The following is a 19,339-nucleotide window of genomic DNA, read 5'->3' as shown; positions in this document are numbered from 1 at the left end:
CACGTGCAATGTTTAAAATACGTTTTTAACTTTACAAAAGCAACAGATTATAGTCTGCTAATAAAATGAAACAACTCTACTATTTAAATTGTACTGTCAAGTTCGTGAGGGTGCTCTAATGTGCAAACTTTTCACAGCACCTTAAATTGGAAGAAAGAGGGCCTTAAAAACCCGAATTACCATGAAATACATTCCAAAACAAAGCCTGGGGGTTTGGGAAAGGACTAGAAAGGTGGGAGAACGTGACTAAAGATCAAAAAGAACTGAGTGCTACGAAGTAAAAATGGATCTTTAAGATTTAAAGACACTTATTTTCAACCACGACATTTTGAAAGTAGAATATTTGTAACTGTTGTCAAAGAAACAGCGAAGCTGAGTTTCCTGAGATTTAAAAAAAAAAAAAAAATACTGCAAATTCAAGTGGGTGAAATGGAGCAAAGTTTGGTCTGAACGTAGGTGAACCGACCCTACCAAGAAACTTCCACGAGGGTAAGGGTGGAACGATTGCAACTTTTAACCTATACTTACGAAGCAGCGGTTGATAAATCATCCCGCAGGGTAATTTGCCAACTGCTTTAAAAAAAAAAAAAGTTTGTCCCCTCTTCTCTAGGGGGGAGGAACCAGACAAAAAACCTCCCAGGCATCGCCCACAACCAAGCCAGACCGTGCAGACGTGCGTGGTTGCAGCTCAAGGGAAGACTGGCTCCGAGTTCACCCGGAAAGCATCCGAATCGAGCCCTGCTGGTTTCATTGGCTTAGCCCAGAGGAAAACCCCAAGCTCGAGCCGGGAGCCCCAGCCTACCTGGCTCCTTTCTTCACATTCCCACCCCTCGCCACGTGCCATGCCTAGCATTCCACGCGACCCGATCCGACTTATATTTATTAAGCACCCACTGTCTACACCGCATCACGGCAAGAAGCACTGCAGGAGGAAATGGCCCCACACCGGAAAAACCAAAAGGACAGACACAGGGGCTAAGGACGAACCCAGGAGAGGGGTAAGCTGCCTACGGTGGGGTGGTCTGGAGAGGAGCCTTCACCCTCACGTCGCGGGTCGAGACAGTCCCAGGGAAGAAATGGCCCCGAGGGGCGCGCCAGGCCCGGCCTCCCCGGAGTCCGCCGCAGACCGGGCTGGAAGGGGAAAGGTAAGGAGTCGGCATTTCCGAACCACCGCGCGCTCCTCTGCTCCACCGAGCGCGACCCCGACTCCGGTCCCCGGGAGAACGGCTAGCCCGGGGACCGAACCCCCGCGAGGGCCGGAGCAGGCTGTCACTGGCTCCCGCTTCCCAGCCCTGCGACCATGGCTGGCCACTCTCTCGCCAGCGTGACAGCCACGGCGTCCGCGGACCGAGCGTCTCCGGCCCGGCGTCTCCGCTCTGCCAGACGCCGGCACCCCCTGCTGCCCCGCGCGGAGCGGGACAGTACCGGGAAGACCGCCCGGGCCCCTCCCCCCACCGGCCCCATCCCCCGGACTCCGGAAAAGCGGTTACCTGGCGCGCGGGCGGGGGCGAGGACACGACCCCGAGGAGGAAGATGAGAAGGAAAACGGTGGCCTCCGGCCCAGGGAGATTTGGGAAATTTGGAAGACTTGTTCCGCACTGGGTGACAGCTGTTTGCTGCGCACGCGCACCCGGCCCCAGTCGCCCGATCACTCCGCCGCTCCTCACCCTCCCGTCCAGGGCTGGGAGGCAGCGGCGAAGGCGCGCGCACGGGGCCAGCCGGCTCTCCCTGCGCGAGGGCGCGCGCGTCGTCACGTGACCGCTGGGGCCCGGCACTTGGTGGGTCACGTGAACTTCCAAACTGCTTAAAGGTGCCAAGCACCTTCTTGCTTCGGCTTAATCTTTCGCACAGTTCTTAGGCTAGGTTCGCTCGCCGCCGCGCTTCGTGTTTTCGGGAAAGGAACATGTCCTCTTTTGCCCAGAAGGGGAAGATACTTGAGCAGAAGGAAGAGACAGGTGCACAAAACCTTGCCTGGGAGCGCGTACCGGGTTCCTGCAGGGTTGGACCTGATGAAGTCCACGCGCCACACGTCGCCCAGGGCTCCGCCGCGGGCCTATGGCGGTCCCCGGCGCGCAGACGTCAGAGTGGCGTTGCCATGGGTGGGGCCTCGCAATGCCCAGAGGAGCCTGGCTAGGATGTCTCGGCTTGCTGCTGGGCAGCAATGACAGGGTTTTATGGCTGAGACTTCTGAGCCTCTAGACCGACATGGGAGGTCCCAAGTAGGCTAAAGGTGTCTGCCTGCCAACCCCTTAACAAGTAACTCAAGCAAGAAGCTTGTTATTAGCCGAGAGGAGTCAAACTGTCCCGTAATTCAGTCACCTACGCGGAACAAGTCCCACCCGGCGCAGGTGTGCTCTTGAGTTGAAGAGTCCCGAGGTGACCCCAATAGGAATTAGGAATGGAGGTCACTCAGAAACATAGGATGACAGCAGTATGGCCTGAATTGTAACAGGAAGTTCAAGTGCCTCCGGACCCCTCAGAAAGTAGTTAAACTAGCTTGCTACATACAACTTGTTACTCCTGAGCTGTACCTCTGCCTTACAAGATGTGCGGAAGAACCACACAGACCTTAATTAAGCGTTTGCACTACCAAAGACAGATGGCTGAGTACCAGGTGTTTTGCAAAGCTGAACAATTTTTTTTTAACTTCCTGTAGAGACTCCAGCTGGGTCCCCTGTGGCGTTTTTCTCCTAACGTCCGGCTAAGATTGGGCGGAACCTTACACTTCTGAGCACACTTGGGCTGTCTTATATGCTGTGTTTTCTACTGCAATCCACTGATTTTTGCTTTTTAAAATATCTGAACAGGTGCATTTACCGCACCCTGGAAGTTTTTTTCTCACCGGAAGGAGCACTGCAAAGGCAGGTGAAATATGGGTGATTAAGTAAAGCTAATGGGATTATTGGGTCACCACGTTTCTTTAGTCATTAAATTTGAAACAAGGTTTAGGCTCCATTACCCACATAGGTACACGTCTGAACTTCCCTAACATGTAAACTCAACTGGGATTTCTCCAACTGTGTATACTATGAGGACCACAACCTTCCTTACAAGTCAATTGTATATGCTAAAACAATAACAGTCATTTAGGGCTTACTGTGAACTTGATATTTGTTTAAAGAGCTTCACATATATTAACAAAATTAATCTTTATAATCCTGCAGTGAATAGGTATTATCTCCTTGTTACAAATATGAAAACTGAACTGAGATTAGGAAACAGCTACTAAACACCGGGGTCCTTGGAAGCCATATACTGCATTGGACTAGGAACCTAGTACACCAAATTAAAAGTCTGGAAACCTGAATTCCAGTCCGTTCACAATTTGAAGACAGGTAATATTCCACAAATAACATTTGTTGAACACAGTAAATCAAGACTGCTTTTTTTTAATCTGAAAAATGAGGGTGACATACCAGCTTTGCTAATTTTGAGAATTTTTGAACATTAAAGAAGGTGATGTACAATGTCAAAATACTTCAAAAGCTGAAAAGCATTGAATCTATTAATATTAAGCGCTTTAGTTTTGGAAACTGAATTCAGCCTACTAGAAAATCAACTGGATTCATGTCACAGAAGACAATGTTGTGTCTTTCTTATACTGAAATACCTCTATTGTAAATTATAATGAAAATTAAAATTTTAGCCATATAGTAGGTTAATTTATTTGGGTGAAATTAAAAATGCCAGTTGTAATAAGATGGAGTTTGTATAATGGAAACATAGATTTTCTTTGAAGCTTATGTTATGTAAACTACTGTTCACCTCAGAGACAATACTAGTAAATTTTTTAAATATGTATAATGCAGCAAATTGATAAATTGATACACTACTAAATAATATAGTCTAATTTTAAATATATTTAAGTCCATTCGACCTTTGAAAATATAAAGTATTAAATAACTAATACTCATTAATGTTTCTATTTATCATTATCACATACATGTCTGTTACTTATATAGGTACAATACAAACCAACCAATACTAGATGTTTAGATGATTTTTTAAAGTGTTACAGTGACTATGATAGTGAGTACCTAACAAAATTAGAAATCTTGGTAGCTGTTCTCTGTGTCCTGTGTTCTGAAGCTCAGATCAATTTATCTCTTATGAGGATTATTATAGAAGTCTCCTAATGATCTCCCTACTTCCAATGCATTCTCCACCCATCCCGTACCCCTGCAACCCATCTTCTGTACTGCAAGTCAAAATTATCCTCCTGAAATAAAAACTGGATCATGATTCCACCCAACTGAAACACCTCACTAATTTCTTATCATTAACAAAGCTTTTCAGTCTGAGTCGCAATGGCCAAAAAGAATATGGTGACCAAGGATGTGGGGATAGACACTGAAGTGAGTCAAACCTCTGTATAAGCTAAATATTCAATCAGTTTGGATACCATTATGTCTTAATAAAAGACACCTAAAATTACCACTTAAAATATTTAATTTTCCTTTTAAATATTTGAATAAAATTAAAGTTTGGGGGTGATATGTCATTTTTTTCCCTAGGCCTCCAGTTCTGTGTGTGTTTCATAAGGTGGGGGACTGGGGGAACAAATGAGGTAGTTTATGTTTTCTCTCACATCAAGGAAAACATTGGAACTTATTTTATGACATCTAATCATAACACAATAAAAAAATATTTATTTTTCCAAATAAAAATAAAACTACATACCTAAACCAAAGTTGCAAACTCAGTATATATAGTTGTCAGTTTCAATCAATCCTTTTTATTATGTATTATTGTTATTATTGCTGTTTGTACTGTTTTATGTTATTTGTACAGGCTTTGGATAATGATACAGCTATGAATAGGACAGAAGTGGCCTTCCTCTCATGGAACACACAATAAAGCCAGTGAGATACCAACATGCATCTACAGAAATGGCTAAAAATAAAAACTGACAAACACTGGTGACAGTGTGGGGGAACAGAAACACCAGTAGAAATATAGGCTTCCCTGGTGGCTCAAGAGGGTAAAGCGTCTGCCTGCAACGCAGGAGACCTGGGTTCGATCCCTGGGTTGGGAAGATCCCCTGGAGAAGGAAATGGCAACCCACTCCAGTATTCTTGCCTGGAGGATCCCATGGACGGAGGAGCCTGGTAGGCTACAGTTCATTGGGTCACAAAGAGTCAGACACGACTGAGCGACTTCACTTTCACTTTCATGCATCAAACACATACACAGAAAGTTTTATAGCATTACCCATGAGGCTCAAGCAGGGACCCAAAAATCTATTAGCAGTTAAGTAGAGATGTAAATGTCAGTACAGTTCTACAATGGAAAACTATCCAGCAATAAAAATAAATGAATTATTGCTACCCATAACAGAATGGCTAAATCTCACAAATGCTAAGTGAAAGAAGCCAGACCCAGAAGAATACATGCTGTGTTACTCCAGCATGTATTCTACTTTTAAGCATCCATCTAGTTTTAAATGTGTTTCTATAACATTTAAAAGTAGATAAAACTATTCTATGGTGTTAGAAGTCAAAATAATGGTTACCTTTGAGAAGAAAGGGGTGGAACAATTGGGGAGGGGAAAGGAACCTCTGGGGTGCTGCTTATGTTCTGTTTTTTAACCTGGATGATAATAATTGTATAATTCATCAAGCTGTACACTTATGGTTTGGTTTATGCATTTTATATGTGACATTTAAAATTTAAAGATTTTCAAATAGTATGTTAATTTTTATATATTTTTCTAATTTTTGTGTATTTGTTATAGCAATTTTCTTACCCATTTTGACAAATGGACTTTCCAGGTTGATTTAACTTGCTAAACAAAGGGTAAAACTTCTGAACCTTCCCCTTCCTATTGAACGAAATTTTTTGTTGATTAGAAAGAGGAAAACGTGAAGGGAAAAACAAATGAAAAGGAGACCAAGCTACTTTTTCTATTGACCCTTAAGAATCTCTGTAACTGAAGGAGTTTTCTTTTTTTGTTTCCTTTACTTGGGTAGTTTTATCAGGGTTGTCAGTAACTCACTATGAAAGGTAATACTCCATTACAATAATTATGTTAGTTTAATTTTTTTAAGCTTTCTCAACCATATTATATCTCAGCCCTATATATACTGATATTTCAAACCCTTTTTAGTTGCAGGCAAACAATATACAGGCATACCTTGGAGAAAATGTGGGGTCTGTTCCAGAGCCTGCAATAAAGTGAGTCAAATGAATTTTTTGGTTTCCTAGTGTATATAAAAGTTACGTTTACACTATACTGTAGTCTATTAAGTATGCAATGTCATTATGTCTTTAAAATGTACAGACTCTTAATTTAAAAATACTTTATTGCTAAAAAATGCTACCCATCATCTGAGCCTTTAGTAAGTTGTAAATTTTTTACTGGTAGAAGGTCTTGCCTCAGTGTTGATGGCTACTGACCGATCAGAGTGGTGAGTGCTGAAGGTTGGGGTGGCTGTGGCAATTCCTTTATATAAGACAACAATAAACTTTGTCACATCAAATGATTCTTCCTTTCACAAATAATTTCTCTGTAGCATGCAAGCCTCTTTGATAGCATTTTACCCGCAGTAGAACTTCTTCCAAAATTAGAGTCAATCCTCACAAATGCTACCACTGCTTTACCAACTAAGTTTATGTACTAATATAAATCCTTTGTTGTCATTTTAACAATCTTCACAGCACCTTTCTCCAGAGTAGATTCCATCTCAACAACCCACTTTCTTTGTTCATCTGTAAGAAGTGACTCCTTATCCATTCAAGTTTCATCATGAGGTTACAGCAATTCACCGACATCTTCAGGCTCCACTTCTAATTCTAGTTCCTTTACTATTTCCCAACACTACACCTGCAGTTCCTTCTTCCACTGAAGTCTTAAACCTCTCAAAGTCATCCATGAGGGGTGGAATAAAATTCTTCCAAATTCCCTTAATGTTGATAGTTTGACCTCTTCCCATGAATCTCAAATGTTCTTGATGGCATCTAGAATGCTTGATCTTTTTGAGAAGGCTTTCCATGAGTCGACTTTGTCCAGATCCATCATAGGATAACTATTACCACAATAGCTTATGAAATGTATTTCTTAAATAATAAGACTTGAAAGTCAAAATGACTCCTTCATCCATGGGCTACAGGATAGATGTCATGTCAGCAGGCATGAAAACAACACTAATCTCGTTGTACCCCTGGATCAGAGCCCTTGGGTGCTCAGGTACATTGTCCATGAACAACAATATTTTGAAAGTAATCTGTTTTCTGAGCAGTAGGTCTCCACAGTGGGCTTAAAACATTTAGTCAACCATCTTGTAAACAGATGGGCTGCCAACCAGGCTTTCTTTTTCCATTTATACAGCACAGGCAGAGTAGATTTTGCATAATTCTTAAGGGCCCTAGGATTTTCTACATGGTAAATGAGCATTGGCTTTAACTTCAAGTTACCAGCCACATTAGCTCCTACTAAGGGAGTCATTCTCTCCTTTGAAGCTTTGAAGCCAGCCATTGACTTCTGCTTATTAGCTATAAAAGTCTAGATGACATTTTCCATTGTAAGGCTGTTTCATCTACCTTGAAAATTTGTTTAGTGTAACCACCTTCATCTTAGCTACATCTGAGTAACTTGCTGCAGCTTCTACATCAGCACTTACTGCTTCGCTTTGTACTTTTATGAGATGACTTCTTTCCTTAAACCTCATGAATCAACCTCTGCTAGCTTCAAATTTTTCTACTGTAACTTTCTCACCTCTCTCAGCTTTCATGGAATTGAAGAGAATTGGGGCCTTGCTCTGGATTAAGCTCTGGTTTAAGGGAATATTGTGGCTGGTTTGATCTTCCTTCCAGACCACTCAAACTTTCTCCATATCAGCAAAAAGGCTGCTTCACTTTATCATGTGTGTGTTCACTAGCATAGCACTTTTAAGTTCCTTCAAGAACTTTTTCTTCGAATTCACAACTTGGCTAACTACTTTGCTTGAGAGTCCTACCTTTTGGCCTATCTTAGCTTTTGACATGCCTTCCTCATTGAGCTTAGTCTTTTCTAATATTTTATTTAAAAAGACACACAGTTCTTCCTTTCACTTGAATACTTAAAGACCATTGTAGGGTTATTGATTGGTCTAATTTGAACAGTGTTTTGTCTCAGGAAGTAGGGAGGCCCAGAGAGAGGGAGAGAGAAGGGAGGACAGTGAAGTAGTCAGAACACACACAACATTTATCAACTGTTTGCCATCCTATATGGGGATGTGGTTTGTGGTGCCCCAAAACAATTATAACAGTAACATCAAAGATCACTTATCACAGGTCATCATAACAAATACAAAAATAAAAAATTCAAAATATTATGAGAATTACCAACATGCAACACAGAGACACAAAGGGAGCAAATTTTATTGGAAAAATGGTATCCATAGACTTGCTCAATGCAGAGTTTCCACAAACCTTCAGTTTGTAAAAACTGCATTATCTACAAAGCACAATAAAACAAGGTATGTGCTTTTAATTGTTTTTAAATATAAAGGGGGATGATTTAAAAATATTTTTTCTCCTAAGTTTGTTGACATCACTTCTGGTTAATAAGGAAAACAGCAGGTCCATTTCTGATAGCATATGACAATACCATGTGCATGTCAGTCAACTGCTTTGGTGTATAAGCCAGAGGTTTAATGGAAGAAGGTGTATTGCTTTACATTGTAAACCCCAGAAAAAATTATGTGGAGTAATAAGTCTATCTTATATCTAGCCATTAAATGCCATATAATTTCCAATGTATTGGAGTGCATCTGATTTATTACATCAATCTGTGGAGAAGAACTATTAATTCACTCATTCAAGCTTTATTGAAATATCCTAGGAAATGGCACTCTGGTATGAATTATACAAACAAAATGTTCTACTTGGTGGAGAAATTGTCCCTGACAAAATCAGAAACAAATTCTGCTTTTTTAAAAATACATGTACATATTTGAACTAAGTGTCATCATAAGTTAATACTTACTTTCCACCAAAAAAAAAAAATGCTTAGGGATCTTCAGCAAGTTAATTTTAACTGAAATACTTTTGTTTATATATTTTTTAAGTGCTCACTCCCACTGTGGAAAACTGGCATTGCCTGTTAAAGTTGAACATATGCATACCCTGTGACCCAGAAATTTCTCCTCCCCTAAGTCTGCATGTATATATAGATCAAAATACATGTTAAGAGAAGCATTATTTGTAATTAGCAAAATCATATTACTAAAGATAAAAGGGAAAGGTCAGGATTTATAGGTTTAATAACCATAGAACAAGCCATATATTTCAGGTAGAGGCCAGGTAAGATACTTCTAGGCCTCAGGTGGAGCCAGAAATAAAAGGTAGAAGAAAAGTTTTAGGCCCATAAAGTCCCTGTGGTGGGAAAATGTGGTCAAAACCAACCAGGAGAAGACAGAAGTTCTGCTAGTAGTAAGCTTGTGATGGGTGAACCTGAGAGGGGTTGAGATTTGTACCAGAGTCAACAAAGACATCTACTGTGGTGAAAGGGGAGGAATTTAGGGGAATATTAACTGGCACCATATCAGGGTCCCAGTCTAAGTACACCTCTTCCATAATGATCATAAAGTACTTGTAATTTCACAGGATATCCTGAATCACTAACAGGTATAAACTTAAAAGATCCTTTCATTGAGAGAGACATCAGATATGCTACTGCTACTTTTATAGTCTCTGATTATAATAGAAATTAAAGGATTCTGCATCTTAGAAATGAAACTGTGTATATTAATTTGGAAGAGACCACAAAATGTTGCTCTAACAATACTTGGTTTTCACAGCATTGTTGCTGTTCAGTCACTAAGTCGTGTCCAGCTCTTTGCCACTCTGTAGGCTGCAGCACGCCAGGCTTCTCTGTCCTCCACTATCTCCCAGAGCTTGCTCAAACTCATGTCGATTGAGTTGGTGATGCTATCTAACCATCTCAAACTCAAGCCCCTTTCTCCTTTTGCCTTCCATCTTTCCCAGCACCAGGCCTTCCGTCTTTCCCAATGAGTCAGCTCTTTACATCAGGTGGCCAAAGTGTTGGATATTCAGCTTCAGCATCAGTTCTTCCAATGAATATTCAGGGTTGATTTCCTTTAGGATTGACTGGTTTGATCTCCTTGAAGTCTAAGGAACTCTCAAGAGTCTTCTCCAGCCCCATAATTCAGAAGAATCAATTCTTCTGTGCTCCAACTCTCAAATCTGTACATGACTACTGGAAAAACCATAGTTTTGACTAGATGGACCTTCACTGGCAAAGTGATGTCTCTGCTTTTCAATATGTTGTCTAGGTCTGTTTTAAATTTTCTTCAGGAGCAAGCATCTTTTAATTTCATGACTGCAGTCACTGTCCACAGTGATTCTGGAGCCCAAGAAAATAAAATGTCACTGCTTCCACCTTTTCCTCTTCTATTTGCCATGAAGTGATGGGACTGGATGCCATGATGTTAGCTTTTTGAATGCTGAGTTTCAAGCCAGTTTTTTTACTCTTCCTCTTTCACCCTTATAAAGAGGTTCTTTAGTCCCTCTTCACTTTCTGCCATTAGAGCAGTATTGTCTGCATGTCTGAGGTTGTTGATATTTTTCCTGGCAATCTTGATTCCAGCTTGTGATCTGGCATTTCGTATGATGAACTCTGCATAGACATTAAATAAGTAGGGTGACAATATACAGCCTTGTCATACTCCTTTCCCAATTTGGAACCAGTCAGTTGTTCCACCTCCGGTTCTAATTGTTGCTTCTTGACCTGCATACAGGTTTCTCAGGAGATCAGTAAGGTTGTCTAGTACTCCCGTCTCTGTAAGAATTTTCCACAGTTTGCTGTGAACCACATAATCAAAGGCTTTCACATAGTCAATGAAGCAGAAATAGATGTTTTTCTGGAGAAATGCATATTAGCCATTTGATCTCCAGTTCCTCTGCCTTTTCTAAATTCACCTGGTACATCTGGAAGTTCTCAGTTTACATACTGTTAAAGCTGAGCTTAAAGGATTTTGAGCATAACCTAGTGAGGATGTGAAATGAGTGCAACTGTACAGTAGTTTGAACATTCTTTGGCATTGCTCTTCTTTGTGATTGGAATGAAAACTGACTTTTCCAGTCCTGTGACCACTGATGAGTTTTCTAAATCTGCACGTATTGAATGCAGCACTTTAACAGCATCATCCTTTAGGATTTTTAAATACCTCAGCTGGAATTCTGTCACTTCTACTAGCATTACCAATCTTTTAAAAACTCATTCCTCTATTAAGTTCTCTCTCAGAAAGGTGGTTTGCTTCATCTCTCCAGCAATAGCGTTTTCAGTATCACAAAGATAAAAAAATCATAGGCTTTTTTTCTGCAGAACAAAATTCTGCCTTATAAGGTATTTTCATATTCTATAGTTTCCCTCTACTTTATCAAACTCACTGAATTTAAAATATTAAATTTTAATATTTCTGTTCCTCTGAACCTGACTGCTCCTAATCTTTCTTTTATGCTCAAATATTTCCAGCAAGAAATTCTGTCTGATCAATGAGTTCAGTTTTTGGCTTGAAGCTTTATATTTCCTAGGGACTTTGCACAGTCTACAGTGATCAAGTATCCTGTTCACCTTCCTTAAGTGCTCTTCCAATCATGCATAACTGATCTCTCATAACTCAGATAAAGTTGTAAATGGTTTCTCTCCTTAAACTGTTAAAATAGCTTGGGTCCCGGCAGGGTCAGCCGACGGGGGAAGAGCATGTGTCTGTGCTGGAGAAAGAGGAAAATCTCCCTAGAGGTCTTGAAACTCCCAGGGAGTGGAGGCCCCAGTCATGGAGCCCTGCAGTATATGTGTGGTAACACCATGTCTGTGCCCCTGCTCACCAACGCTGCCACTGTGTCTGGAGCTGAGCAGGAAACAGCTGAGGTTATTTTTTTAAATGGACTCGGAGACACGGCACAACTGGGCTGACGCCCTCTCCACCATCCGGCTCCCTCACCTCAAGTACATCTGCCCTCATGCACTCCTGGTTTGGCCTGATGGGGCTGAATCTAGATGCGCCAGAGGATGAGGCTGGCATCAAGAAAGCAACAGAGAATATCAAGGCCTTGATTGAGCATGAGATGAAGAATGGGATCCCTGCCAATCGGATCGTCCTGGGACGCTTTTCACAGGGTGGAGCTTTGTCCCTCTACACAGCCCTCACCTGCTCACACCCTCTGGCTGGCACTGTGGCATTGAGCTGTTGGCTACCTCTGCATCGGGCCTCCCCCCAGGCAGCCAATGGTAGTGCCAAGGACCTGACCATCCTTCAGTGCCAAGGGGAGCTGGACCCCATGGTTCCTGTACGGTTTGGGGCCCTGACAGCCGAGAAGCTCTGGTCCATTGTCACACCTGCCAGGGTCCAGTTCAAGACGTACCCAGGTATCACGCATAGCCCCTGTCCTCAGGAGATGGCAGCTGTGAAGAAGTTTCTCGAGAAGCTGCTGCCTCCTGTCTAACCAGAGTTGCTGTCCCCCAGCACAGTCCCCCTGCTAACACGGGACTCAGCATGCATGGCACGGTCTTGGATCTGAACCAGTCGAGCCCCTTTCTCACCCTTCTGGACCCATCCTCTTCCCACAGGCCTCTGGGGCAGACAGGTCAAAGCCTGGCCAGGCCCTCCTTCCTGGTTTCTGCCCCCTGGCTGTCTGCCGCTGGGGGTGGGCTGCTTTCTTATCCCATTTCCCTGGAGGTGGGGCCCTCCCTGCAGCAGTATTGGAGGGGCAGCAGGCAGCGGGAGAAAGGGGCCCAGCCACTGACCCACTCACTCAGGACCTCACTCAGTAGTGCTGCTTTGGGCCCTCTCCGGTGACCTCAGGGTTTGGCCCATGGGGCCCTCCCAAGCCCCACCTCCTACCCTCCCCCGCCGCCCCCCCCCCTCCCCGACCCCACCCCGCAACTGATTCTGCCCAGATAATCGTGTCTCCTGCCTCCATTCCAGCTGCTTCTCAGTCATGAATGTGTCCATGGCCCGACCTCTGGCTGCTGTGGGCTCCCTGCCCCTGCGCAGGAGTGCGGGTTAGGGGGGATGAGTCTTTCGAGGAAGCCTCACCTGATGTGGGGGCTGGGCCCTGCCTCGCCATTACCCTCTGTTCCCACAGGCCTGGAGCCTACAGGGCTGGACTGAGGCTCAAGGTCTCCCCCAGCTGCTTCACCCCACGTTGTCCCCACTCTAGATCTGGGGGAGCTGGGGAGGAGTCTTCTGTTCCATTAGTTTTGGGTGTTTTTCTTGTTGTGTCCTGGATTCCAATAAAATTAAAGAAATTGCTTCAACTCTCAAAAAAAAAAAAGCTTGGATCTTTGTTATATTCATTCTCTGTTATAAGTTGTAAAATATGACCACAGATTTCTCCCATGCACCTATGCAATGACTACTCTTCCTTCCATCAAGAGGTTATCTATTTCCCCACTCTTTGCATCCGGACTCTTACTGTGACTTGATTTAATCTGCAGAATGTGGTAAAAATGTTCTGTGACTTCCAAAACCAGATCTTAAGAGACAGTGCAGCTTCTCCTTTCACCTTATTATGCTGCTACCCTGAGACCATCAAAAAAGGAAGCCAGCCTAATCTTTTAGAGAATAACGGTCACATGGGAAAGAAACTAAGCTCCCAGTGGACACCACCAAATGTCAGACATGTGAATGAAGCTACCTTGATCTTCCAGCCCAACTATCTTTCAGTTCAGCCATCTTTCAGCTGAATGTTTCTGTACCAGTTAACTCAGGTAAAACCAGCAGATAAACTGTCGACCCATCCAGAGTATCATTTAAAAATAATATTAAATCATTGCTGCTTTAAGCTACTAACTTTTGGAGTTATTTATTATGCCACAATAGATAATTGATAGTATATATATATTTTTTCACTCTCTCACCTTGGTGATCCTCTGCCCCTCCATTATTTAATTCAGAAAATACCATTTATTTTCTTTTTTTTGGCTTCAGTTTCAGAACTGATCTGCTCATAATTGATCTGTGCAAAGCAATTATTCAAAACTTTAGCATCGTCACTTTTATGATCAAGAGATCCTTTCCTCTCTTTTGGAGACCTCTGATGTACTTTCAGTTTTTCCTGCTTTGCTTATTTCAACTTATTCTTCCTGTCACATGACAGAATACACTTAACTTTCTCTTTAAGTAGTTTTCCTTCATTAAGAGATATCTTATCTCTTCTAAAAGTAGCTTGTGCTTAGTCATATCTGACTCTGTCACCCCAGGAACCATAGCCCACCAGGCTCCTCTGTCCATGGGATTCCCCAGGCAAGAAAATTGGAGTGGGTTGCTATTTCCTTCTCCAGGGGATTTCCCCAACCCAGGCATTGAACCCACATCTCCTCTGTCTCTTGCATTGCAGGCAGATTCTTTACTGCTAAGGCACCAGGGAAGTTCTCCTCTAAAAGGAATACTAAATTCTTCCTCAGCATTTTTCTATAAATTTAAAACTTTTGTACAGATTTCTTTTTATTTTTGTCTTAGTTTACACCATAACAAGCATATTGTTCACTGGATTTAGATTACTTGCTAAATGTTTCCTGATTTTATCTAGCCCCTTCATCAGAGAGATTCATTTCTATTTTCTTGGCTGTCCTCTTCAAGTGAGTCCTTAGCTTGTGAGGCTATTGATGTTCCAGTATCTTTTCAGAAGCTTCTGGTTTTTTCCTTTCAAGTAAGTGTATCCTTCTCAGCAATTCGTGTTTAGTTACTTGGTATATTCTGTTCCTTTTTGGAAATAGCACAGCATCCCAGGACATCCCCTATAAATTCTGCAGGTCATTGTCTAGTTTACTATACCAGCACAGGTCTTGGTCTAATTCCCTAGGGCACCTGTCTAAATCCTTCCAGAAAATAAAGGCCCTATTTCTAAGCTGTGATTGTTTTTGGAGCAGTGGTTCTCAAAGTTTGTTCCAGGAATTGGCAAGGTTAAAATTGTTTTCATTATAATACAGAAATCTTATTGGCCTTTTCTGCTGTCATTCCCAATGGAGTTTTCTGAGGCAACAACTAGGAGTGATTTCATCACTGCTCTGAAGGCTAATGGAAAGGTAACTATATTATTGTATTTCAATATTTTTGTTTTAAAACCTGATATAATATCAATAAATGTCAGTGGGTAGACCCACAAAGACAATTTTCAAGAGTATTAAGGGGGTCGTAGGACCAAAACATTTAAGAACAGTATGAGAGAACATACCGTTAAGAAAGGCTGAATTTTCCTTAACTGTCAGTTCTTGGAATGCTCCTTTGACAAGTCCCTCCTGTGACACCCTTTCCTTCCTTAGGGCATGACTAGATTCTGGGTTCTTCCAGGTTTGGAAATAAGTTTTTCCAAAGACTGTCCATAATAAGACTGCAGAAGCCAGCCTACCTCCTCACCCTGCCCCACTCCACCCCTCCTCTTAGAGGTGACATTATTATTTTTTTTACATGATCAGACTTAGAAAGGATTTCACATCACTGAGTTTTTTAGCTACTAGTTCCACTCCCACAATTAAAAAAAAAAAAAGATTAGCTGCAGATTCTATATAGAAGGCAGAAAATTTTGTATTTTCCCTTGTTCTAACTTCCTGTAATTTAACAACAGCAAACAAAAGAACAAAATAAAATAACCATGAGACTAAAGGTGCAAACTCTGTGTAATCCTTGTAGCTCAGTAACTCAGTAAATGGGTATTCATTGAACCTACTTCATACTCTGAAATGTCAGAGATGCTGGTGATAGTTGTGTACAAGGTAGGTATGGCTTTGCCTACATAAAGTGCCTCAGTGATGCCTCTGAGAAGGCCAGAGTCCCCACCGATGACAAAAACCATTTCTGTTGACCTAATTTCATTAGCTGTACTTAAGAGGATTAATTATCTAGCAGCTGTACTGTTTAGTCTTCTTGATCCTTTGTTATTTTCATATTGGGAAATCTTTTGTCAGCACCATGTTTTCCACAAGAATATATTTTCATGAAATCTGTATCTAATGTTTGATGCTATTTCAGCTTCGTTTTCCTTTTTTTATTCCTAGACTTTGCATAACCTATTGGAGAACATCACACAGGCTCAAACTGAGGGACATTCTATAAAATCAAATGGGGTTAATTGCCTCCTAAAGCAACAAAGACAAAATACTTCATAGGATTTAAATCAGTCTCACAATATTATATTCCCAATACCTAGGATACAATTTAAATTACGTCACAAATGATGACATGAAAATCTCAGTTTACATGGGAATGAACAGATGTCAAAACAGAGATCACACAGATGCTGAAATTGTCTGATAAAAAATCTAAACCAGCTATTAATAAAAAGCTCCAAGTAAAGGCAAATACTCTGAAATGATTGGAAAGATAGAAACTTAGCAAAGAAATAGAAGATATAAAGAAAACCCAAAGAGAAGTTTTAGGGTGGGGAAATTAGGCAGACGGTGAGGCAATTGGTAAGATGTTGGTCAAAGGGCATAAATGTGCAGGTAGAAGATGGATAAATTCTGGGAACTGAATACACAGCATTGTGACTATAGTTAACAATACTGTATTATACACTTGAAAGTTTCTAAGAACTAGATCTTACATGTTCTCACCAGAAAAAAGAAATGAATATCATGTGGCATTAAGGAGGTATTAGCTAATGCTACAATGGTAATCATATTGCAATATTTAAGTGTATCAAATCTACACCTTAAACTAATACAATGTTATATGTCAATTATAGCTCAATGAAAAAAAAAGAAAGAAAAAAGTTAAGAAGACACTTTTAGATGCTCTTTTTATCAGGTTCTCTTGGGGAGCAGTTATTTCCCAGAGAGCAATAGTTCAAATATTCAAACAAAAAGAACTGAACTGGAGAAAAAGGAATACAAAAAATAAAATTAAAAAACAAAAGAAACAAAACAGAATTATAATTTATCAAAAGGATGAAGCTAAAGGCTTCTGAGAATATATAATGAAATCTGAAATATAAAATGTTTCACTGAAAAAGTGAAGTGAAACATTTTCCCCTAAAGTTTAAATTGCCTTTATGGGATGCATATATTTAAATATCTTAGAAGGGAGATTTAAACTTTGAGAAGAAACATATCCCAGTAGACATCTCAAAAGAACTGAAAATTTAAATAACTAAAGGGAACCTGAGATAGATTCTTTACTACATTTGATGTTTTAAGTACATGTGCATAACTTCATGGCTAAAACCAGCTGTGACTGGCAAACAACTGCCAATATCAGCACAACTGGGCAGTGAAGATGACTGTAAAATCTAGGGGAAAAGAATAATTAGCATTTCCAACCCAGTTACTAATGTAAAAGAAAAAAATGCTAGAAGATAGTATCGTTCTTTAAATAAATTAGGCAAAAGTGGGTTTTTTTTTTTTTAATTTAGAACTGAAAATATAACAACAACACAAAAAAATACCTTACAGGAGAATGTAACAGAAGAGTCATGAACTTGAGGACAGATCAATGGATACAATCTAAGTTGAACAACGGAAAAAAAAAAAAGATTCGCCCCCTGCCAAAAATGAACAGAATTTCATGCATCTGTGAACAATACATAAGGGCTAACATTCACTTCACTGGAGTTTCAGAAAGAGAGGAAAGAGTGCATTATTGTGTGTGTGTGTGTGTGTGTGTGTGTAAAATGGCAAAAAATTTACCAAATTTGGCAAGAAACAATAAGCTATAGATTTAAGAAGGTCAGCAAACATGAAATAGGAACACAAATGAACTTGAATCAAAATACATTACAATCAAATTGCTGAAAACTAAAGTAAAGTAAAAGACAAACACAATCTTGGAAACAGCCAGAGAATAACAATGCATTTGAATAACAGATTCAAATGACTGTGGAGGCAGAAGGAAGAATAACATTTTAAAGTGCCAAATAAAAAGATGTCAACTCAGAATTTCAAAATTCTATATCCAGTAAAAACATCCTTCAGAAATGGAGATGAAATAAAGACATGCTCAGATAAAAGGAAACAGAGAATTTTTTTGCAAAAAAAAAAAAAAATCTGCTCTAAAAAATTGCTAAAGAACATTCAGATGTGAGGAAAGTACTATCAGATGGATGTAAACAACATAATTCTAAATAATTCATAGGTCAAAAAGGAAATCTCAAATTAGAAAAGATTTTAATTTGAATGAAAATGAAATCTGAATAAAACTGGGAAGGAAACACTTTAAACTGAATGAAAATGAAAATATATTACAAAATTGGTGAAATTCAGCTACAGTAATGTTTAGGGGGAATTTTATAGCATTAAATACCTATATTAGAAAAGAAGAAAGCTTACATATCAACAATCTAAGACTCAAGAAAATTAAAGGAACTAGAAAAAGAACAAAATAAAGCCAAAGCAATCAGAAGAAATAATAACAGCAGAGATAAAATTGAAAACAGAAGAAAACAGAAAATTAATGAAACTAAAAGGTGGTAGGTCTTTGAAAAGATTAAAAAAAAAAACTAATAAATATCTAGCAAGATTGAAAAGAAAAAGAAAGAATTCCCTGTCAGTCCAGTGGTTACAACTCTGAGCTTCCACTGAAGGGGCCCTGGCTTTCATCCCTGGTCAGTGAATTAAGATCCCTCATATGGCACAGTTCGGCCAAGAAAAAGAGAAGACATATCAATTACCAATATCAGAAATGAAGGAGGGGATTAATACTACATAGTGTATTAATACCACCATAGATGCTGGTACACTATTTCCAGCATCTCTCAAATTATAAAAGGCAGAATGGAGATGAAAGAGTGTGAGCTTTGGAGCTGACCAGTTCAGTTCAGTTGCTCCGTCGTGTCCGACTCTTTGCAACCCCATGAATCGCAGCACGCCAGGCCTCCCTGTCCATCACCAACTCCCGGAGTTCACTCAGACTCACGTCCATCCAGTCAGTCATGCCATCCAGCCATCTCATCCTCTGTTGTCCTCTTCTCCTCCTGCCCCAAATCCCTCCCAGCATCAGAGTCTTTTCCAATGAGCCAACTCTTCGCGTGAGGTGGCCAAAGGACTGGAGTTTCAGCTTTAGCATCATTCCTTCCAAAGAAATCCCAGGGCTGATCTCCTTCAGAATGGACTGGTTGGATCTCCTTGCAGTCCAAGGGACTCTCAAGAGTCTTCTCCAACACCACAGTTCAAAAGCATTAATTCTTCTGCACTCAGCTTTCTTCACAGTCCAACTCTCACGTCCATACATGACCACAGGAAAAACCATAGCCTTGACTAGGTGGACCTTTGTTGGCAAAGTAATGTCTCTGCTTTTCAATATGCTATCTAGGTTGGTCATAACTTTTCTTCCAAGGAGTAAGTGTCTTTTAATTTCATGCCTGCAGTCACCATCTGCAGTGATTTTGGAGCTGACAGACA

The 19,339-nt window shown here is 40.7% G+C and overlaps 1 protein-coding gene and 1 pseudogene across 5 annotated transcripts in view; one reads left to right on the top strand and one right to left on the bottom strand.

Moving 5' to 3' along the window:
* KDM4C (lysine demethylase 4C) overlaps positions 1 to 1,821 on the bottom strand; it is a 411,129-nt gene extending 409,308 nt beyond the window's left edge. The window contains exons 1-2 of one of the 5 annotated variants that reach the window (XM_070375866.1): positions 1,491 to 1,603; positions 988 to 1,131 (exon numbers count right to left, since the gene is read on the bottom strand). The gene's annotated coding sequence lies outside the window, so the exon portion shown is untranslated. Of the gene's footprint in view, positions 1 to 987; positions 1,152 to 1,490 lie in introns of those variants that run through there. The other 4 variants (XM_070375870.1, XM_070375869.1, XM_070375868.1 and 1 more) reach the window with 4 other exon arrangements.
* LOC102286232 (acyl-protein thioesterase 2-like) lies at positions 1,017 to 12,869 on the top strand (annotated as a pseudogene).
* Positions 12,870 to 19,339: the final 6,470 nt, after the last annotated feature.

Source organism: Bos mutus, chromosome 8, assembly GCF_027580195.1.
Source record: "Bos mutus isolate GX-2022 chromosome 8, NWIPB_WYAK_1.1, whole genome shotgun sequence".
Lineage (NCBI taxonomy): Eukaryota > Metazoa > Chordata > Mammalia > Artiodactyla > Bovidae > Bos > Bos mutus.
The sequence above is the reverse complement of the archived record's forward strand: the minus strand, read 5'-3'. Positions and strand labels throughout refer to the sequence as shown.